At 47.4% G+C, this 17721-nt stretch overlaps 1 protein-coding gene across 2 annotated transcripts in view; it reads right to left on the bottom strand.

Moving 5' to 3' along the window:
- The window catches only part of TAFA3 (TAFA chemokine like family member 3), a 128714-nt gene extending 120380 nt beyond the window's left edge, over positions 1 to 8334 (bottom strand). The window contains exon 1 of one of the 2 annotated variants that reach the window (XM_029573404.1): positions 7774 to 8334. The gene's annotated coding sequence lies outside the window, so the exon portion shown is untranslated. The remainder of the gene's footprint in view (positions 1 to 7773) is intronic. The other variant, XM_029573401.1, reaches the window with a different exon arrangement.
- Positions 8335 to 17721: the final 9387 nt, after the last annotated feature.

The raw sequence follows: 17721 nt of genomic DNA, 5'->3' as shown, positions 1-17721 counted from the left end.
CCTTCCTCCAGTACTCACCCCCCTACTCCTGCTGCACCGCTGTCCTCCCAGCCACAAGGAGTGCTGAAGACCAGGCCGGGGCTGGCGAACTGAGAGGCCAGGAGGTCTGAACAATCACCACGTCGGGAGGCTGGGGGTAGGCGTAACTCCATCGTGGACACCTGCGACTGAAACTGGGTGGTAGGAGCAAGTCTGTAGCCCGCATTGGAGATGGGGAGGGGTGGGGGGGGGGGGGAGGAGGCTGGCAGCAGTGGTCGTCTTCTGCTGGCAGGGCTCAAGGAAGTCCACCAGCCCCTAAGCATCTCCTGCTCTTCTCCGTCTGTTTCATATCTCTTCTGCACAGCTACAGAAAGTTACATGTGCAAGTTTCCATGTGTGCCCAGATTAAAAATAAAAACCACCCCACCAGGGATAGGCCCAGTCAGACCCATAAGGCATTCCACGGTACACGGAGTGAAAAATCCCTAAAAACCCCTTGGTGTTCTTTATTAAGCTCCAGGCAAAAGCAGGAACAGCTCTAATTGCTGTCTAAATGGAGGCTTAAACATCATCCCCTCCCCATAATCCAAACACACCCATTTCTCAGTAACTTCTCCAGTTGGAAGCCACTGTACCGTGGTAATTATTGCTGGTTTGTTTAATTTTTGTGCTGCGTTCATTAAGCACAGTACAGCGCTGTGACCAGTCATGTGCTAAATGGGGTTGACAGGAGTTAATAACAAATCGTCAATGAAATTATGATCTCAGCACTGAATTGCAATTCTTTTTGTCTTCTCTCTCTCTGAAAGTGACTTGGGACCCAGGGCGGAGTGCTGTGCTCTGACATTTCTTTATATTATAATATGCATCTGTGCCATAGTGGCCTGGGAACGCATTAGGGCACTCAGCAGTGTCAGTGGAGAACTCCCCATCAATCCCCAGCTTCGGCAGATTCACCACTTTATTTGCTGATTTTCTGGAAAGTCATGGAACCTTTTTTGCTTCCTTTTACTCGCTATGAGGTGGAGGCCATCACTGGCCAGAACCTAGCAATTTATTCATTTATTTTTAAGGACATTACCGCCGGTGATGCTCTCTGCAAAAGTACTGGTGCTGAAAGGCATGCAGAGGGATGACACGATAGCTTCCCAGTGTCGTACAGCATCCCCAAGTCCTTCCAGAGGTTTGTCTGCAGAAGCGACATTGTGGAAATACATTGGGATGGAACCATAGAATGATCACCTTGCTCCCTTTCCACTGGAGGTTTAGACTTATAAAAAAAAAAAAATTCTTCCTAACTGATGAAGGGAGCTGGCGGAACCTCTGTTAGTGAATATTTGTAAGGGCAGGTACTCGAACATTTTTATGAGATGATACGCATCCCGCCTTGCAGAAGGGATTACATAACTTCTCAAGGTCCCTTCCTGTCCTCTCTCTAGGATTTCTATAAGCATTTCTTTTACTATTATGGGTCACCTGTATGTTGATTTTACTTATGTTTTCCGTGTCGTTTTGTGCACCGTTCTGTTGCTGTGAAGTGGATCAGAACCAGGGAAACCAAACTGAATTCAAGAAATTTCTATACTTGGGTAATCACACTCTGCTTCTATTTAGTGGTGGTGATGGCGGCAGTGGTTGGGTACAGAACGGCTACAGAAGAGTCTGAGAATGCCCAACCCCAACAGCCTGCCATCCAAGATGACGACGTGACTGAAAGGAAGAGATAAAAAGGTGGTTGTGTGCAGGAATTCCAAGAGAAGAAGGGAAAGGAAGGAAGGCTTGCTGGATCAGCGGGCCCTGTGATGCAGTCTCAGGAGACTCCCTTTGAAAATGAGTGTATTAGACAGGGATCGACAGTGTGCAGAACCTCGCTGTACGGGCAGGGTCATCTAGGCCTCCGAAGACTTGAACCATTGACTGAGCTGTATAAATTATGAATATATATATTTAGGATTTATGAAGCCTTTTGGCTTCTCTTTTCTGCTAAACTCGCCATCTTCTCTGGAAAACTAAACCACTGAATTTTGTATGCTAGTGATGAGTCTTTGAGGCTCTCAGGAAATCTGTATTATTAAGTTACCTATAGGTCATTTTCCACTGACCTTTTTGAACCAAGACCTGGCAGGGCTCCTCCGCCCTAGGGCTGGAGTGCATGGGAAGGGAAACTGTGCACAGCATGATTTACGGCTGGGCACAGTTTCCTTTTCCCCCATCCACTCCAGCCCTGACAAAAATCAAGATATTCTATATAAACCACCTCATAAAACAAACACCTCAATACCGACGGTAACGCAAGATGTTCATGACATGCCAATGTTCTGGTGCTGAAGCCCTAAGAGTTTGGACTGCTCCACTGCTCAGATTCATGGGGTGACCTCAAGAAGTGAGCAAATTTACTTTTCCTTTGTATTCTATTTACTATTATTAAATACATTTACTATTCCATATATTTTCTCTGGTTTTGACCTACTTATTCTATGCATATACTTTCTTGTATCTTATCTTCTATTGCATTTGTATTTTTTTCCCTTGTTTACATTATACCTTAGTCTTATATGCATTGCAATTTTTATTAGTCCTATATTATTATATATACTCAATTTACTGGGAAAATAAATGTGAAAATCAGCTAAATACAGCATGAAGATATTTTCTGTTTGTCTGTGGGAATTAAGAAAGGTAGCTTGTTAACAAAGGGTGTTGATATTTCTGCTTTTATCAATTTGCATGCAGGTTGTATACAACCCTTTGCATACCTTGTATCACATTCTCTTCTTGGAAAGAAGAGATCCTGCCAATTAAGAAGTTATATCTCTTCTGTTTGCAGAGATAAAACATGAAAATACTCTTCTGGTCCTTTCTTGAGGTTATTATGCATGTTTGCTAAAAACGTTCTTCTATGTCATCCTTATATAAGGTTTTGTACTTAAATACCCAATATACTCAGCTGCAGGTAGTGGCCGATGTGTGCTCTTGAGATTTTCAAATACTTTTGGTAGAGGATGATATCTATAGAGCTAACAATTTAATTCTACGATCAATGGAAAATGTGTTGCTGAAAGAACTTCAATTTCACATTTTATATAGAACTATTTTCTGGCCTATCAAAACATTTAAAGCTCACATTGCGTCTTCCGACTGCTGTTTAAAGTGTTGACAGCCAGGAGCAACGTTGATGCATTGTATGTGGGACTGCACAGATATTCAAGTTTTTTGGCAATGCCTGCAGATATCACAACAACGTCTGGTCAATTGTCAGCAGTGTTTGCAGGAGAATTTGATACCTCTAAATAAACATGTTAAAGCTCTCATCACTAAAAGGTTGCCTGGTGGCAAAGAAATGTATATTGACCAGTTGGTTAGATTCTAAAGGTCCAACTCTTCTGCAATGGAAATCTACAATGTTGGATTTGCTTTTTTGGAACATGAATCGGCAAACGTAGCTTCAACAAGGGTTAAAAGTCATTCAGGATATTTGGAGCCCCTTTTTTCAATTTAATTCCAATAGATTTGAAAAATAAGTTACTTTCAGTCACTAAAATGTTATATTTGTGGTCAAGTATCTGGTCAAAACTATGTTTTGGGGGGTTTTTTTTTGTTTAAACATCATTTGACTTTTCTCTGCAGTTTTCAATGTTTTTCTAATATTTTCAAGACTATTAGCCAACAACATTCTCCAACATTTGGATGGGCAGGATGGGTGGGGTGGGGAAAGGAATGGTTTCAGTGTGATCACCAAGGTTGTTATATGTTATTTTGTTACATTATTGAAGGACGTCTTTTATTGGTCCCTGCATTGTTCATTGCTGTACTGAAATGCTAATAAAGGGCCATCTAGGGACCTTAACCACTCCCTAGCCATTACAATTAGTTTGCTCACAGCTGCCCTTGAGCACTGGAAATTGTCCCCTTAGAGGCCCTGCAGCCACTATACTTCAACGTAATAAAATAATCTATTGGCTAATGCCTGTTCATATAAGCAATTACTATCCCTGCAAGCTCAGTTGCTAACTTAGTGCCCTACTTATTGAAGCTTTTGCCAATTATAGAAGGTCTTAGCCCTCTGAAGAGGTCTCCTTGTGTTTCTGTTACATCAGGGGTCCCCAAATTCACTCTGTGAGGGACACAGTGCAGCCGGGTTTCCAGTGTTTCCACGATGAATTCACATGAGATCTATTTGCATACAGCAGAAGCAGTGCATGCAGATAGATCTCATGCATATTCATTGTGGCCATCCTGAAACTGGACTCCCAGTTTATATTGTCTCAAAATGTCTGCAATACAGAAGTTCTGACAAAGTATAATACATTTCCTGAAAGAATGGATCCAGGACGATAATACTGTAAGGTCCTTTGGTGGTGCATACTATATAATGCTCTTCTCAGAAACTTTTAAAACTTCTTCATAGACAGAATTAAGAAGCAACAACATGACAGCCGCATAAAGACACTTTAAGCACATTCCACAAGGTTATGTTACATCAGAATCTCTTCAAAACATCCGTCTCATTAGCAGAGGTGGAAAGTCCCAGGCCCTTAAATCAGTGGTGCTGGAAGCAGACCTCATGTCCCAGCCAGTCATGTTTTCAGGATATTTCTAATGAATATGTATAAGGTATTGGCATGCACTGCCACCAACGTATGCAAAAGTCTCTCGCTTTACATCAATTTGGCATCCCTATCACACTTGGCTTTCTAGTGTATCCCTGGGTATTCCGACTTAAATAGTGAATGTGTAGCGGAAATCCTTTGGCTCCTTTAATCCTCTTGGGGGTAACCCTATAGGCATATCTATTCTCTCTGGTGTGACACCATTTATACTATGTTTGTGCAAATTTTGACATTGTAACTGTGAAGCATGGGGGGTGGGGTGGATTATATAAATTCAATGTGAACAACTTCGTTGCAAACCTTTGATGTATAACCTACAGCAGATAACGGTTTTGTTTTCATATCTGGGCTGTTTCTTAAGCATGTTGTTCTCCTGATTATATGGTCCGGTCTGTAGGTTGCTTTATATGTTGTTGTTTCAATAAAAATCTTTAAATTAAAAAAAAAAATTTTTTTACATGTATCTTTCATTAGGAGTTTCATAAAAACCCAACTGACTTTGGGTCCCCTTGCACCCCAAGATCAGTTTGAGCACTACTGGGCTACATTTGGGCACCTTGCACTGGACCAGAGCCAAAACGAGCTGCTCTGGGGCCAAGGAGAGGAGTTGAAGCCTGGGGCCTGGTCAACCACTGGGCCAGCCCAACAGCTGTGCCCTGCTGCTGGGGGAAGGGGGGGAGAGGAAAAGAGGAAGAGGATTAAGAGCTGTTGTCCTGGCAGGTTGCTTTCCCAATGCTCCCCATCAGGAACCCCGAGCTGCACAGTGACCCAGCTGTGGCAGGATCCTGGGTTCTGAACTTACATCCGGGTGCACTGTGGCACTTGTAGTGCCCTCTTCCAGGCCTGGAATTGTAGATAGGCAGGCTCATCATGTTAACAAATAAATAAATGTAAAACTCGGCACTAACTGACCAGCCTGCGATTCCCAGGTCAGGCTAGGGGTGAGGGGTGCTGCGGAGGCAGCGTTCACGGGCCCTAATTGGGAGGGAGTCACAGCCATCACACAGTACTGACATCTATTGGGCAGATGTAGGGCCTACAATTACAGCATTGCAGAAGGAGCTCCTGGTGCATGGCCCCTGGCCGAGAGCTGCCACAACAATAACTGGACTGGAAGGAGAAACAAAATAGATGAGAAAAAAAAAAATCCCCCAGCAGCTGCAAATGAAGACTCATGGAACTAAATCCCAGCCCTGGCTCCGACTGGGCTGGGAGCCCACAGAAGTAGGAGGAAAGGCCCAGGTCTGAAATAAATACACATAATCAATTTAGTACCAAAAATCACCTAGTCTGGGACTGTTGTAAGGCCAGACACCTGACGGCTCTGGTTGGGGACCTTTTCCAAGCTAAAAGTACCTGTGGCCTGACCCGAGGCCACCTTCAGTTGTACAAACAGTAGCCAGAACCGATGCTCTAGTGTCCTGTGTGGGCTCTCTCGTGGCTTCATCTGGCTCGGCAGAGCAGATACCTTGAAGCTTGCTGTTCTGTGTGCGTCTCAGGGCTTCAAAGGAGTTGAAGGAAGCAGCCAAAATGAGGTTAAAACTAGTCACTTGGGAGGAATTGATTTAACTGGCAGGGAAAGGAAGTATTGCAGGACAGCAGCCTGTTAAACAGCCCTCAGTGGAAATGGCCCTTGTATGAGCTGCTGTGCACGGTAACAGAAATATTCTGATAAAGTTTCATTTCTGCTCTACTACCAGGACAACTGCATTTTTGTAAAGATCATTCTGGACTTTGTGCTAGGCTGAAGCAAAGGTGTTTTTTCTCTCCCCTTCACCTTATGGTCTTTTTATGCAGCGTTAATTGGGGCACAGTGCAAATTTCCTAATTCAATTACAGCTTGGTTAAATTTATAGCTATCCAGACACAATAAACACTGTCACAGGGGGGAATAATATTTTTTGCTAAATCTAAACCTAGGGCAGAGTCAGTAACACATGCAGCGTGATCTGCCGTGCTACATCTCATGTTGAATTCATGAATCAAGATGGGAGATGATTCAGAAGACCTTAGGACACAAGAGCAGAAGGAAGCAACAGCCAGTCCCACCCTCCATCTGTACAAAGCTTACAGTCTTTAAACCAAGATAGGCAGCCAGCCCATGGAAAGTTATTACACAGAGACTTGCACAGCGGATCAGGACCAGAAGGCCCATCCAGTCTGGGGCAATGTCAAAGACCCAGAACTAGGGACTCTCTGTGCCCAGACCAGGTTTTTCTCTCCACCACCTCTACTCTGATTCCATTCCATGCATCCATCCCCCTACCCATGAAGAAATATATTTCCCCGTGACAAATATTTTGATGTCCTATGATAAAATGGTGCTTATTGCAGTCCAGCCCGGTGGAACAAGTCTGCATAAGATATTACAGTCTATGCATTAATCAGTTACCGAGCCTGCTACAGGGAAGGGCTGTTCTGGATCTATGCAAAGTCTACCACACACAGGAGCAAACATTTCATAATCCATGACTGGAAGTTCTGGTCCAAATCAATTGGTCTGATTAAGGGCTGGTACCTGCCCTTGTGATACTTTTTCAGAGATTGAGCAAGCAGACCACAACCATAAACTTACAACCTCTACTGAGGGAAACCCAGCCTCACAGGATCTGCATTTCTTTTGGGAGGTTATCTATTGCGATGTGAGAGGTCAAAAGAAAAAGCATTTTAACTTTTCTTCACTTTTGACTGCTGCCCTTATAACTTCAGCTTCCCAAAATGCATAGTTAGTTTAGCTACAAGGAAGACCGAAAATATTGCACAGCACCACGACTCTTGCAAACTTCCGCCCTACAGCTTGGATGTAACATTTTGTTTATATATTATATATATATATATTATATATATATATTATACATATATATTATACATATATATATATATATAATATATATGTAACGCATGCAAAAACTCCTGAGCCAGCAAGCGGACAGTGGACACAGCCCCTCGTTTGGCTCGGGTTGCAGCTCTGGCTGCAGAAAATTCCCTTTCCTTGATTACCTTTCCTGTTCCAGTCCTGGCCTTAATAAGTTCCTGCTTCTCACAAAATATGGGGCTTCATTTGAAAACAGCCTTCCCTTCCACAACCAGTTAAGCATAAGCGGGGGAAAAAAACCAAAACCCCAGCTTGCTCCAGAACTAAGCGAGCAGAGCAGCCTAGGAGAAGAAAAAAGCAGCGACGTACCTGGTATTTGTCCATGAAACCCGAATCCATCCAGAGCACTTCTTACATTTCCATCGCCACAAGAGCTTGCACCCAAAGATTAAGAGAAGAAAGCGATTCCTTTTAACCCTGGCAAAAGAAGCGAGGGTTGGTTTAAATTAACACAAAAGTGTGATGTCTCCTGTCACGGACTATCCGCGTGCCAAAGTGACCTCCCTCCCTGCAACTCCAATTATTGCCCGGTGCAGAGTCCAAAACTTGCGGCTTCCCTTGATGGCCGGGGGCGCGAGGCGTCTCCTCCTGGGTATCCTGGACACACGTCTAACCCTCCTATGCTATTTTGCCTTCCTCTGGCTGGCTCTCCTCCCTCTTCTCTCTGCTTTGGGACTACACTGAAACAAATCAGGTTGCCTTTCTGGAGGCACTGGCGGCTGCAGCCCAGCAGCCTCCTCTGGGAGCCAGGCAGCGCACTTGTAGGGTCACATTGACCCCTAGCGTTCCTCGAGGGAACTGCAGCACTATTCTTTCAGAAGGAGCCGCAGAAAACGTGCAGCTAAATCTGCCCTTAGATTTTAGGATACTGCTCTTCAGAGTCTCGCCCTCTGTGTATCTAACTTTCTCTCTCTATATATATTCGTCTTCCTGTCTCGTTCCCCAAGAGCTCCTATCACATGAGATTTGCCTCTGGCAAAAAAGGTCCAGAGCAGCCAATTCATCCAGATGTCATCCAGAAGGCTTTAAGCCAGTGCATTGTGGGACTTGTAGTCCTTGTTGCTACCATTTTGAAATTAGCACTGAAGGTACTATAATGCATCAGGATTGTGGGTTGTCAGAAATACAGGACCAGAACTGGTTTAAAATCTCCCTCTTGAACTGGGTTCTTTTACAGCTCTGAAAAAAAAAGTGGGGTTCAGTGTTGAATCTTGGGATGCTTTTTGCACAGAGCGTTGGATAAATGCAGAGGATCTCTAATGGCTAAAGTATAGAAATGAAGAAAAGGGATATCCCGTGTTAACTGGGATGACATGCAAGGAACACTGCCCTTATCAGAAACATGGGGTATCCTGCACGGAGCGGCAGTTACTACCCTTAACAGAAACATGGGGGTAACCTGCACGGAGCGGCAGTTACTACCCTTAAGAGAAAGTATGGGAGTAACCTGCACTGAGCAGTTAGTGTCCTAAAAAAACAAACAAAAAAAAAAAACTGGCTGGGCAGAGTGGATGGACCACTTGGGTCTTTTTCTGCCCTCATTATTATAATTTTCATTGATATACAGCTCCCTAAAACCCAGGGCAATGTGCAGCAAATTACAAGCCCCTATCCCAGAGCTTTCCAAACTGTGTGTCGGGACACGTTAGTGTGTCGCCTACAGTGTGCAGGTGTGTCGCGCAAGCCCGGTCAACTCTGATGCGAGTTTGGGCTTTTTTTTTTTCTAGAGATTCACTTTTTTTTTCGGTTTATGGGTTGCTTATTATTGGGTGATTTTTGCTGTCAATCGCGTTTTTTTGGGGGGCTTGGTGGGTGGAACGAGCCCAGCCATCCTTGCATTGGCTGCTGCTGCCGATGAGGCCTGGCCATGAGGAGTACTGACTGCAAGCAGCAGTGTCTAGTGATCATGGAAGGGAGTGAAGCACTTAACTGGCAACAATCAAAAAGACGAGGTACATGAGTGTGGGGGCCAGACATGTGCTGGGGAGAGAGAGATGAGTGAGTGGTGGGCAAACGTGCTGGGGGGACAGACATGTGCTTGAGGGGGAGAGATATGAGTGTGTGGGGGCCAGACATGTGCTGGGGGGAGGAGAGAGATGAGTGTGTGGGGGACAGACAATTTGTTTTATTATTGTTTCTCATAAATTATAACAATAACATGAATCTTGGAATATATATTTTTAATATAAATTTAAGGTTTTCATGAGATAGGTTGTGTCGTGAAACATTTTATTTATGTATATATTTAAGGAAACATACATAAATTGTCGAAATATGTTTCGTTCGTTTAACCTTTAACCTCTGGTTTACTAGTAGACTGAATTACCGTGTCGTGAAATTATGTTTGTCTAAAAAGTGTGTCACCAACATGAAAAGTTTGGAAAGCTCTGCCCTATCCCATAGAGCTGACAATCAAAGTAGAAAGCTGAGGCAAAGGGAAATAAAGGGGAGGTCAATCTTCAGACGTTTTTATGGCTTCTCCAGGTGAGAATGCAGTGCAGGGCTTCCTCTGTGGAGGAGCAGCAGATTGAACAGGGGGGGCAGCCTGAAGGATGAAGCAGGGAGGGGGTGAACCGGGAGCAGACAGTGAGGGAGGTGGTCAGAGTGTCGGGGGAGGGGAGTGTGAATGAGAAGGGTTTGAAAGGGGAGAGTGCCCTTCCTTCCCGAAGCCTCAAAGAGCAGGCTGTATATTTTATTATTCTAGGACCCCTCCCCCCCCCCCCCCCTCTGAGGAGAGCGGGCAGGACAGGCTTGTATGCTCCCTATCCCCGGTGCAGAGAGGAGCCAGCTGATCCTGACTCAAAACAAGAGGGGGAGGAGAAAAATTGCTGGGGTGGGGGTCTCAAGGATTACCAGGGACTAAGAGTGAGATTTAGGGGTCCAAGGACCAGGCGGGTATTGACGAGGGAGCTGGGAAAGGAGGAGCAGGATCCCCAGGGCAGAAAGGAGGAGGGGGAGTAGAGAGAGAGAGAGAGGGCCCATTCTCTCTGACCGTCTCCTCCTCTTTGATCGTCCATCCCCAGCCCCCCAGCATTGCTGAACTCCCAGCCCTCCTTAGGCACCAGTGGCTGGGGGCTGAGCCTCGGTGAGGGAGAGGAAGACTGTGCGGTGTGTGAGAGACTGTGCGGTGTGTGAGAGACTGTGCGGGGTGTGAGAGACTGTGCGGGGTGAGAGACTGTGCGGTGTGTGAGAGAATGTGCGGTGTGTGAGAGACTGTGCGGGGTGTGAGAGACTGTGCGGTGTGTGAGAGACTGTGCGGGGTGAGAGACTGTGCGGTGTGTGAGAGACTGTGCGGGGTGTGAGAGACTGTGCGGGGTGTGTGAGAACATCAGGTGGGGACTGGCCCTGTCCACTTCCTGAGCCCTGGCCGCAGGTGGTGCCTCCCATGAGCCGGGTCCAACGCTGGCAGCTCTGGGGTAGTGCACGCCGGGATTGGGTTGTGAAATCCCCCACGCGTACGTCTGAGCCGGTTCTTTGCACCACCTTCAGTTCGCGAGCAGCGTGAACCCAGCACGGGCGCGCACTAGCCCGGATTTTGAAAATGAAATTGCAGCCCTGCGGATACGACGATCCCTCCAGGGTTTGAAACGTGAGTCACTCTGGGACTTCCCGAGCTGTGCCAGCTCGGGAAGTCCCAGGCCTTTGCTCTAATCCAGCGCTTGGGTTGTCCCTCCCCTCCGTATTTCATGAGAAGATAGGGAAAGGCATTAAAGGAATGCGCCTTTCTGCCCAGGATATGGGGGGTGATGCAATGTCCTTGGTGCTGTAAGCAGGAGTCTGTGCGCTACACCAAGCAGCCCCGGCAGTCACTCAGCAGCCACCCGCCTCTGCCAGGCCCGGTGCTGGCTAGTGAGGTGGCACAGAGTTAGCAGAGTGGCTCCTCCTATCCCAGGGCGATTTGCTGACGCCTTTGCAGCGGGACTGGGGGGGGGGTCTACATAATCAGGTTCAAATGCCAAACAAAATCCAATGCTTTTCCCACCGGGAGAATTTTAAAATGGTGATAAAAATGTAGTTTAAAAAGAAATACAACTTGGAACAATCCCGAGTAAATTAACAAAGGTCCCCGATCATACCTGAGACTTTGTTGGGCGGTGGTGGGGGGAGCTCAGATCAGAGCTGGCCTGCCCCGGGCTGCATCACCATAAGCCTTCATGTGCAAGTACCCGGCGGGGCGGGGGGGGAGAGAGCAGGGTCTACATCCTATGGCTCCCTCCCTCCTTCATGTGCAAGTACCCGGCGGGGTGGGGGGGGGAGAGAGCAGGGTCTACATCCTATGGCTCCCTCCCTCCTTCATGTGCAAGTACCCGGCGGGGTGGGGGGGGAGAGAGCAGGGTCTACATCCTATGGCTCCCTCCCTCCTTCATGTGCAAGTACCCGGCGGGGTGGGGGGGGGAGAGAGCAGGGTCTACATCCTATGGCTCCCTCCCTCCTTCCTTGGCCATGGGGTCGCAGTGAATGAGACCATCCTTGACCCTTGGGACCACAGGCCACTGCCTTCTCCTGTAACTTGGACGTGTGCGGCGTTGGGTCTGGTCCCTAGGGGTCACCACTGCCCCCCGCCCCCAGGATAGGTGGCCCAGGAATCAGGACCCAGGCTGGGGAATCCGACTCGGCCCTCTTGCGTGACATCCTGCCCGTCCGCAGACTTTGCTGTTTAGCTTCCAGTTTTGAGTTGTTTTTACATTTTTCAGCTGAGGATCGCGATTACTGAAACAGTACCAACACCTCTGTCGCTCCCACTTGCACCATGACCACACCAAATTGAAAAGAAGGAGCCAGACCAGGACCGCACCATGCAGCTGGCCCATCACAGCACGCGAGGCAATCAGAAACTGAATTTATGTGAGAGGAGCCTTGCGGGGAAGCATCTCAGGAATGAACACAGGGCCCATGTTAGTCCTGTAGCACACTGACAGGAGACTGACGGCTGATTTTCATCCAGGGACAGAATGCTACCCAGCAAATGACAGGTACGCTTCTCAGGAATGACAGCACCGAAATACAAATCATAGCACCACAGCATTGTGTATTGCAAAGCACATCCTGGATTTATTGGGAGGTTTCCTTTGGCATCTCGTGCCATCCAGTCCGGCTGAGAGGAGGGAAATAAATGTGCTATTATTAGATTTATCTGCTTTTTTATCTCCCGAGTTTGACATGCACAGCTCTATCTGTGTGCCATCTCCAGCCAGCCAGCCAGGCACATACAGCAGGGAGAATCGTAGGCGCCGTTCACCCAAAGTAGCAGAAAAGAAAATCTGCGGTGCCTAAGCCCATGGGCATCGTCCAGTCTGGAGTCCTCCTGGACACCAGTTCACTCGCATTTTCAAGGCAGGTCTCATGAATATTCATGACAAAGTTCTGCATTCACATTGCTTCAATTGTATGCAGATCTGCCTGATGAATATTCATTAGGGATAGCCTGAAAACCTATGAGGTTACCTACCCCTGCCTGTGAAGATCAAAGAGATGGCCTAAAGATAAAAACATTATGAAAAATCTCCAAGCATCTTTACAGATTTAGACTCAGCAAGTCAACGTTTCAGCTCCAAAGAGAGCTTTCATCAGGGTGCATGCATAACACCCTGTTCCCCAAAATATAATGAAACATGAAAAAAAACCTCACCCCAGCAAAATGAAATTTGTCCAAAACCGCAACACCCCGCCTCACTCCCTCCAATGCACAAAAGAAACCAAAGGTTCTTAGATGTTAGGACAGTCTTGGATTTCCGACAGCGCCAATCCCGATGTATTCTGGTATCTACACAAATCCACCATGCGTTGTGGTACCTGCAAAGGCCATGGCTGTGTATATTGTGCTGTATTGAGCGTCCGTTTCCTAACCCGCACTGACAGCCTCCTTTCCTGGGTGCCCAATCCCGATGTATTCTGGTATCTACACAAATCCACCATGCGTTGTGGTATCTGCAAAGGCCATGGCTGTGTATATTGTGCTGTATTGAGCGTCCGTTTCCTATCCCGCACTGACAGCTTCCTTTCCTGGGTGCCCAATCCCAATGTATTCTGGTATCTACACAAATCCACCATGCGTTGTGGTATCTGCAAAGGCCATGGCTGTGTATATTGTGCTGTATTGAGCGTCCGTTTCCTATCCCGCACTGACAGCCTCCTTTCCTGGGTGCCCAATCCCAATGTATTCTGGTATCTACACAAATCCACCATGCGTTGTGGTATCTGCAAAGGCCATGGCTGTGTATATTGTGCTGTATTGAGCGTCCGTTTCCTATCCCGCACTGACAGCTTCCTTTCCTGGGTGCCCAATCCCGATGTATTCTGGTATCTACACAAATCCACCATGCGTTGTGGTATCTGCAAAGGCCATGGCTGTGTATATTGTGCTGTATTGTGCGTCCATTGCCTATCCCGCACTGACAGCTTCCTTTCCTGGGTGCCCAATCCCGATGTATTCTGGTATCTACACAAATCCACCATGCGTTGTGGTGACCTGCAAAGGCCATGGCTGTGTATATTGTGCTGTATTGTGCGTCCGTTGCCTATCCCGCACTGACAGCCTCCTTTCCTGGGTGCCCAGTCCCGATGTATTCTGGTATCTACACAAATCCACCATGCGTTGTGGTGACCTGCAAAGGCCATGGCTGTGTATATTGTGCTGTATTGAGCGTCCGTTTCCTATCCCGCACTGACAGCTTCCTTTCCTGGGTGCCCAATCCCGATGTATTCTGGTATCTACACAAATCCACCATGCGTTGTGGTACCTGCAAAGGCCATGGCTGTGTATATTGTGCTGTATTGTGCGTCCGTTTCCTATCCCGCACTGACAGCCTCCTTTCCTGGGTGCCCAGTCCCGATGTATTCTGGTATCTACACAAATCCACCATGCGTTGTGGTGACCTGCAAAGGCCATGGCTGTGTATATTGTGCTGTATTGAGCGTCCGTTTCCTATCCCGCACTGACAGCTTCCTTTCCTGGGTGCCCAATCCCAATGTATTCTGGTATCTACACAAATCCACCATGCGTTGTGGTACCTGCAAAGGCCATGGCTGTGTATATTGTGCTGTATTGAACGTCCGTTTCCTATCCCGCACTGACAGCCTCCTTTCCTGGGTGCCCAGTCCCGATGTATTCTGGTATCTACACAAATCCACCATGCGTTGTGGTACCTGCAAAGGCCATGGCTGTGTATATTGTGCTGTATTGAACGTCCGTTTCCTATCCCGCACTGACAGCTTCCTTTCCTGGGTGCCCAATCCCGATGTATTCTGGTATCTACACAAATCCACCATGCGTTGTGGTGACCTGCAAAGGCCATGGCTGTGTATATTGTGCTGTATTGAACGTCCGTTTCCTAACCCGCACTGACAGCCTCCTTTCCTGGGTGCCCAATCCCGATGTATTCTGGTAGGGATGTGTAGAGGGACCGCATATGTTACATTCGGTATTCGTATTCATGGGGGGGGCAGATACGTTGCATTCGGCAAGGGGGGGCCCCCGGATCCGTTCATGCTTTCCATTCTTATTCGTTTCCCAGCTAAAATATAATTAACTACAACCCCCCACCCTCCTGACACCCCCCCCCCCCCCAAGACTTGCCAAAACACCCTGGTGGTCCAGCGGGGGTCCAGGAGCCATCTACTGCACTCACGCTGTCGGCTGCCGGTATTCAAAATGGCGCCGATAGCCCCTGTGACATAGTGAGGGCAAAGGCTATCGGCGCCATTTTGATTGCTGGCAGCCGATGGCCCGAGTGCAGGAGATGGCTTTCGGACCCCCGCTGGACCACCAGGGACTTTTGGCAAGTCTTGGGGGACCCTCCTGACCCCCACAAGACTTGCCAAAAGTCCCTGGGCACGCAATCATGAGTGCCTGTTTAACACGCATCAATATTGCATCGGCCAGCATGTGATCAGGCATCATCAGCACATGTGGCAATTAAACTGCCCATATATTTGTTTTGGTATTGTTTGATTTAAATACCTGAGTCTTTTTCTTTACTTCTGTGGATTCCTGTGAGCGTTTGTCTCATTAATTATTTGAATACCGTATATTTGACCCACTGGACCTTTTTGGATTCCAAGATGACCCCACTTCCTGGGGTGGATCGCCACCGAAAGGGCAAACCAAGGGGGGTCATGACTTTTGGAACTCCTTCAGGACAGACAGGGTGTATAATATGAGGTTTCAGGATGCTCTATGATGCATCAGTATTTTACCATGCATTGTGTTGCATTTTGATTTGCATTTAATTGTTGTAACACACCTGGAGTACTTGTTGTAGAGGGACATGTAATAAGACCAAAGGTAAGATAAGGAAGTAGAAATCAATAGCATGCCCTTTCCATTTTGGGTTTTCTGAACTATCCTGAATGGAAAAGGCTGGGGGAATGATCCTTTACGATTCGGATGGAAATGCAAGCTGGTAAGGGGGAGGTTCACTTGGTTGTTGATGGTTCCAAGCCATACCAACTACTCTATGCAATTACACATGGTCAATTTAAGTCCAAAATGACTTTTTGTTTTGTCTTTTTAAAGAAACCGTATCCCAGTAAGGCATTCCAGGGAGCATGGTGTTAGGGATAACCAAGGCTCTCAGGAAGGGGAATCTTCTCTGCATGCCACAGTGTCTGTGTAAGAAATCAGGGCCCATGCAAGAGTATTTGGCATCCTAGGCGATCCTTCTGTCATGTATGTCCCACCCCAAATGTACCTATTGGTGGCAGCTCCAGGACAGCGCTCTCTTCTTTGAAAATATTGGCTTTCCTCTTCTGGGCCTCATGCTGATGAGATTTTGCTGCCCCCAAAATGTTAGCGCTCTAGGCACCCGCCTGGTTTGCCTAATGGAAGTGCCAGCCCTGCAATAAAGAACACATTGCAACACGTTACTGCCAGCCGTCTGCTTATGCTGGGGGAGGAAATTCAGGCAGTGTGCAAAAGGCCCCAGAGAGCTGCAGGCGGAAGCAGTGGCAGTAAGAGGTCCGTGCTTGTATGGCCGCATTGAGCTTCCAAGAAGGCTGGCACAGCAGCAGCCAGAAAGCAATGCAACCCCCTCATTGGCTACACGATGCATGAGGCATCCAGAAACTTTGCCTCCCTAGTGGGTCCTAATGTGACGTTCACCCAATCAGTACTGGGGCAATCGAAATCTTCCATTATTACCACGCTAAAACTAGTAGCCTGCTCAACACACGGTGCCACAGCCTGAACCACAGGGACCACCCCACTGAGCCGTTTCGTCTTTCAAACGTGGACCATAAACATTGAAGAAATGGTCATGTGATACAGGGGCAGCATTTGGGCCTCAGCATTCAGGAATCTCCTCACTTGTGAAGGTGAGGAACGACCAGCATTGCCGAGAGCAACGTGTGCCACCCATGGCTGCAGCAGTGCACCTGTCCTGTGACCTCCCATGCCTTGCAGGGTGACTGCCCGGGGTGCGGGCCTTCTCCAGTGGCCTCCCTCACCACCACATCCACACACCCCTTCCCTTCTTCTCCCCTCCTCTAGTGTTTCTGTTACAGTACAAAAGACAGGAAGGCTGCCGAAGTTATGAGAAGAGGCTACGTGCTTGCACAATTTGGTGCAGCCTATTCCCAGATTAACTTATTATGTAAATTAATTCTATTTGCGATACATAATTTGTGGTGTGCCAGTGCTTTGCATACACACACAGGCATGCTCCAGAGGATGCCCGGTGGTAGAAATCAGAGAAAAGCTACATGACAGGAGCTGGTGGTCATCAGCCCAGCTCCGGGAAGGGAGAGATTCTTTGGTTACCCGCCTGCCTGATGTGGTCCCTAGAGGCAGAATGTAACCATTTCCAATGGCTGTGACGGGGCTGCTAATGACTATCAGTTCTTCCAGCAACACATTTATGAAGTTCATTGGTCCAGCAGCAACTAGGCCATACTGCACCAAACATAGGGTCACAAATATTGAGAAGAGCAAGTTAAAAATGGGTTAAAGTGCAGAGCCGGGGCTCCGGAGATCACGCAACCCAACCTCCCTGTGCACAAAACCTGGCTTGAAAGCCCCCTTGGGAGAATGTGATTTCCATAATACATTGGAAAAACTGGATAGATGCTCCTTCACAGCTCCAGAGCAAGATACCTCACCCTCTCCAAAGGGTAAATACCCAACATGCTCTAAATCTGTTGAGCCTCAGGCAGGATGTAGGATTCATCATAAACCTTTCCCATTTGCTTAGCTGACTTTTTCACTTTCGGAAAATGTTGGTTTCTGTTTAGTGTGCATTACATCCGAAAACGAATCTACCA

This window comes from Rhinatrema bivittatum, chromosome 12 (genome assembly GCF_901001135.1).
Source record: "Rhinatrema bivittatum chromosome 12, aRhiBiv1.1, whole genome shotgun sequence".
Lineage (NCBI taxonomy): Eukaryota > Metazoa > Chordata > Amphibia > Gymnophiona > Rhinatrematidae > Rhinatrema > Rhinatrema bivittatum.
Note: the sequence above shows the minus strand (reverse complement) of the source record. Positions and strands in the feature narration are given on the sequence as shown.